General features: G+C 38.4%; 1 protein-coding gene across 1 annotated transcript in view; it reads left to right on the top strand.

Moving 5' to 3' along the window:
• Positions 1 to 4,303: 4,303 nt before the first annotated feature.
• LOC130109034 (tetraspanin-8-like) overlaps positions 4,304 to 6,000 on the top strand; it is a 35,674-nt gene continuing 33,977 nt past the window's right edge. Inside the window, exon 1 of the mRNA XM_056275742.1 lies at positions 4,304 to 4,393. The gene's annotated coding sequence lies outside the window, so the exon portion shown is untranslated. The remainder of the gene's footprint in view (positions 4,394 to 6,000) is intronic.

Here is a 6,000-nt window from a genome sequence, read left to right as displayed (position 1 = left end):
TGTGTTTATAAGACCTCTCCCTTCTCCCAAAAAATTGGCGCGATACGCAGTTATTTAAAAAAGTTATAGTGCGAAAGCTGTCCTGTGATGTGTGCCGTGCGAGACTTGTCAGAGATGCTGTGCCATCATCATTTGACGAGAGCTGCCCGCCGCCTTCTAGCCCTGAAACACAACGGCGGGCGGCCTAGTGATTCCATCACGAGGCACAGTGAAGGTTTGATTTCATTATCTTGTTTTAAAAAATATTTTAATCTTTGTATATTAAAGTTGCTTTGTTCTTTGTTCTTATTTTCTCTGTTCTGTAAAGTGTCTTTGCGCACTATGTAAAGCGCTATATAAATATAATGTATTATTATTATTATAAGGTGCTGAGAGCTGCAGAGAGGGTGATTCACCAAGCTGCAACAAAGCAAACTCCAAAGCTGTCTACAGTCACCCACATCGTCCGAGAGGAGATTGGCACGGAGGATGTTTTTCTGCTTGGGGAACACATTGAGGAGACACAGTTTGGCATCGACAACCACCACTACAACTTGTTGTCTTTGGTTGTGTCTGTGTTTCTCAAGATAAGGTTGCACCACATTGCAAAACTCACCTCTCTTGACCTGCAGAAAGGGAGCACGAGAAAGAAACTCTGCAAAACAGTTCTCTTTCAAGGGTTTTAGGGGTTTCATGTCAAACTTTAATTAGCAACTTTTATTTTTTCCCCTACATTGTTATGCTACATTGTTTATATATTTATCTCTCTTTAAAATATATATGTATATCTGTATTTATTATTACATCATACTATTGGATATAATTACGATATTATTACAGTATTATACCACTTTATTATACACACACACACACACACACACACACACACACACACACAAACACTGTATACGTCCTACCCTCACATGTAAATATTTTGTGTTGTCAGTATTTACGTTTGTCCATTGTGTGTAGTGTACTGGTCACCTATGTAAGCAACTTTGTACATGTGTAAATATGGTTTGGGGCGGGGATTTATATATATTTTCATTTTCTCTTATATATAACATATATTGTTGTTATATATACTGTAGATATAATGTGTTCATATATTGTTTATATATTTATATAGCCTAATCATATATTGTTTCTTCAACTTATTAAAATAGCTGACTTTACTGCCACTATCTGCTTCTGCCTCTCTATCATATTTTAGCGTGTGTGTGTGTATATATATATTTATAGAGTGTTTTGCTAAATACCGTATTGTTCCGAATATAAGACGACCCTGATTATAAGACGACCCCCCCCTTTTTCAAGACTCATTTTTGGAAAAATACTTTTTGAAGAGCAAATATTAGTTTTATAAAGAAAAACATTATATTTGAAAATAATGATAATAAAAACACATTGAATAAAACAAGGTAGTCTGTTTAACAGCTTTTAAATAAAATTATGTTTTCAATATATTTTAGATGAAATTGTCACATTTGAATAAAAAATGTAAATACATTTGTAAATGAATGACTTATGGTATTTAAATGGCATACAAATGAAAATAAACTGTAGACTATTGAGACTATCCATCTCATAGTGAAAAAATAACCATTTCAACATTTCAATAACTGCATTAACCATCGAAGTGGTCTAATTTTAGAACGGTCTTGAAACAAATCTGACTGAGTGAGAATGTATATTGACATTCAAAAGTCTAGACCTCGAATGTAAGACGACCCCCACTTTTTCATACGTATTTCCAGGGTAAAAACCCCGTCTTATATTCAGAACAATACGGTAGCTACCTATTATACATCACATACATCATATATCAGAATATTCTATTACTGTTAAGCCAACTATGAATATTAAAATACGTCAAACCATGTGTCCTGTATCATAGCTACATGTATGACGTTTTCAGCAACAAAAAAGGCGTGGAAATCAGTTTGGTATTCAGCGAGTTATGATTGATTAACTGCGTTGACAGTTCATTGCGCCTGCCAAACACATTACACTGAGTGGAGCGGGCGACCGGTCCAAGATGGCGGCCCCACGGCTCGTCAGCGCCAATAGGCAGTAGCGGTCGATGCGGCGTCTACTCTTTATATGTCTATGGTAACAATAACCAATGCACGTGCTATTTTATTTTGCTGCTTGACGTAGTCAAGTGAAACAGCCGTTTGTTAAAAGTACCCAGGGCCCCGCCCATCGTACTACAAACCCCAGTTATACAGTGAAAACTATATAGCTACGTGGGACGGGTGTTAATATACTAGAAGGAAGTACAGTTCTCCCAGTCAGTTTTACCAAAGCACCAGGTGGTGAAATTCAAGATATGTTGGAAGGAGTCAGCACGCTTGGTAACACTAGAAGGAAGCATAGAGGAATGCTCAACTCAAGTTACAGAGCATATTCTAAATGCAGCAAATTTGTGTATATGAAAGAGAACAACACAGTGTTCTGTTTGAAAGTGGTGCCTTGGTGGAACGAGGAATGCAGCAGAGCTGTAAAAGAACGAAACCGGGCATTCAGAGCTTTGAAGAAAAACATGTCACAACAGAATGTTACAGAGTACCAAAGGAAAAGGCTATTGGCTCGTAGGATAAGTAAACACACAAAAAAGAGGACATGGAGAGAAGTCTGTTCCACCGTTGGCAGAGGAATAAAGTTAGGGGATGTCTGGTCCATGTTCAAGCAAATCAGTGGGAGAAAGAAGTCGGTTAAAAACCCAGCATTGGTTGATGGGGAGAGGCTGGCAGTGTTTGAGAAAGGTTGGTAGGGCATTTGCTGCAGAACATAGTGGTGAGCACCTTGTTGATTTCCACAGGCAGTAGAAAGAGCATGTACTCGGAGAGAATGAGAACGTGAGGGAAAGAGAGAGGATGAGATGTCAACTCTGGATATAGACTTTACAATGTCAGAACTTAAAATAGCCTTACAAGATATGGGATATACAGCCCCAGGACAAGACCAGTTATGCTATGCCATGTTCCGGCAGCTGCCAGTGGAAACATTGAAGTTAGTGCTGAGAACTTTTAATAAAATCTGGAGGGAGGGAATGCTGCCGAGTTGTTGGAAAAGGGCAGTCATATTACGATTCATCAAGCCAGGGAAGGATCCTGGCAATCCTGGTAATTATAGGCCCATAGCGTTGACATATCATGTATGTAAATGGATGGGGAAGATAATAGTTCGTAGGCTATCACATGTACTGGAACAAAGAGGGTTCCCAGAAGTAAAGATAGACATGAGTATCCTGGAAAAGAAAAGAGAATGGCGAATGAATGAAGTGGGAATTAAAACAAGTGTATACCTGAGTAATAGTTATCACAGTTGTATCAAAATCTACACAGATAGTTCCAAGAGCAAACAGGAATGTGTGGGAATTGGTGTGTATGTCACTGAGTTTAAAATATCTATTTCCAAAAGAATATCTGACCAGTTATCAGTATATACAGCAGAAGTAGTGGCAGTCATTATTGGGTTACAGTGGGGTGAAGAGGTCAGACCTGATAGGGTGGTGATATGTACAGACCCAACAGCAGTCTTGGAGAGTATACAGTCAACAAAAACTGTCAGAGAAGACTTGATCATTGAAATTTACCATAATTTACTAGGACTACACAGAGGTGGTATAGACGTACAGCTCTGTTGGGTACCAGCACGTGAGGAACTGAAAGGGAACGAGTGTGCAGATAAATTAACAAAAGCGGCATTCTAAAAAGAAATAACAGTATCAGTTCCACTTGGAAAAGGAGAAGGAAAAGCAGTGATTAAGAGGAAAGGAATGGAGCTATGGCAGAAAAGGTGGGATGAAGACCAGAAAGGAAGGGGGTATTACAAAATACAAAAATCTGTCATAACAAAGAATTATAAAGAAAGGAACAGAAGGGAGGAGATCATCGTAACAAGACTAAGATTGGATCACACAGGACTAAATGGCACTTTGTTTATAATGGAGAAAAGGGACAGTGATAAGTGTTAGAACTGTGGCGTTAAAGACAACGCTGAACATGGAATATTACATTGTAACATGTAAGAAGTAGAAAGAGAAAGGTTACACGATAAAGTCCGAGAGGCTGGACGGGAGTGGAAACTGATGGGGATGCTGGGAAGAGAAGGAGAGGGAGAGGGGATTAAAATCACAAGGAAGGCACTCTATTTTTTTTTAAGTGACACAAGGTTAACGGGTAGAATTTAATAGGGTAAAATGACATGATGTTACACACTCTTGTACAGTAGGTGGCGGTATGCATCTTAAAGTTGATTGCGATCCACCGGTAAACCGAGAGAAGAAGTAGTAAATTTTCAAAATGAGTTGATCACTGCCGACCTGACTGGTCTGGAACCTGGAACGTAGAGTGGAACAAGTAGAAAAAAACTGTTAACCAGGATGAGCTGGAATCGTACATGAGCGGTATGTAACGAAAACGTGTGATACTGCGTTGAATTTGCCACCAGAGGAAGTGAATGATAAACACGTTGTTGGGCTTGCAGAGTTGGGCTTGCAGACTTGTATAGAGAGTGCTGAGGGGGCCTTTGTAAGATCCAGGTTGAAATGGCTGGAACATGGAGAGAAAATGTCAGCTTTATTTTTTTTAATTAGGAAAGCAAAGAGAAAAATAAAATATTTTGTTACAGCTAAATATTAATGGGTCTTTGTTAAGTCAACATCTTGATGAATTTGATCCTATAAGTAAGGAGGACTGTTTATCACGTGAAACTCCAGTATGAGAAGGTGAAATGGAGGAGGGCATCCATTCACTCAAAAACAATCGTCTGGTAATGATGGTATCGCTGCTGAATTTTACAAATCATTCTCTGATTTACTCCCACCATTTCCTTATGAGGTATATTCAAAAAGTATCCAGAATTCCTCTCTTTCTACTACAATGACACAAGGAGTAATATGTTTAATCCCCAACCCAAAGAAAGATCTGCTTCTGCTGGACAATTGGAGACCAAAAACGTTACTCAATAATGATTATGAAGTGTTTGCTATTATTTTAGCTAAAAGATTCAAGCAGGTCTCAAACTCAATAATTGATGAAAATCAAGTCTGGATTTATGAGCGGTAGACATTAACAATGATATTGGATTGGTCATAGACAATTGTGATCTAATTCTAGAAAAAAGTGTCATATTTTGCCAGGACTTCTGCAAAGCATTTGACTGCGTAAAACATCCTTTGATTTGTTTATTGTCTAGAAAGCTTTTGTTTTGGGACATATTTTTGTAACGCTATGAAAATTGTCTGTGTTAATGGTAATAACTCAGTTAAACTAAAACGTGTGACAACTCAAAGATTTTCTCTAAAGTGAGGGGTGAAACAAGGTTGCCCTGTTTCTGTTTTTTTGTTTGTTGTCCTTTTCCTCCTGGTGGCTCAGGTTTTTTGCCATTATATTAAATCCAGTAGGTTAGAAGGTTCTGTTGCTGATCATAATCTTATAAGTCAGTTGGCAGATGATACATTATTATTTCTTAAAAATGCCTCTCAGGTAGAATCACCTATAAAGATTATTGATTTTCTTTCTTTATTTTTTTTGACTAAATCAATAATCAAGATTACTGATTATTGATTTACTCGAGCTTCAAGTTTAGGAATGATAGAGGGACCGCTCAGGTTGTGCGGTTTGGAGCCAAAGCCAGAGAGGCAAGGTTGAGATGGCTTGGACATATAGGTGGAGGAGAGATGCTGGGGTTGCTTCACTGAAGCCATAAAAATCAATAAGGCTGTCCATACTCTTTTTCATAGGGAGTTTACCACTTCTCCATAGGTGGCAGCTTACTGGTCCCAGTTTGATCAGAATATTCCATGGAAAAAAGTTGGACAAAAAAGTTGGACGTCTCACAAACAAATATGATTTACAGGTGCTGGAAAAAAATAAAAATAAAACAACAGCAAGAAAAACTGACGCCAAGCAGGAATCGAGTCCTTTCAATAGTCGCCGCAGTCGTTTTAGCTCGGTTTGTTGAATCCATCGCATTTGGGTCACAGACGCTAACAGTCTGTGTTTAGTGCCA

The sequence above is a fragment of the Lampris incognitus genome, chromosome 3, assembly GCF_029633865.1.
Source record: "Lampris incognitus isolate fLamInc1 chromosome 3, fLamInc1.hap2, whole genome shotgun sequence".
Classification (NCBI taxonomy): Eukaryota; Metazoa; Chordata; class Actinopteri; order Lampriformes; family Lampridae; genus Lampris; species Lampris incognitus.
This window is presented reverse-complemented; position numbering and strand designations above follow the sequence as displayed.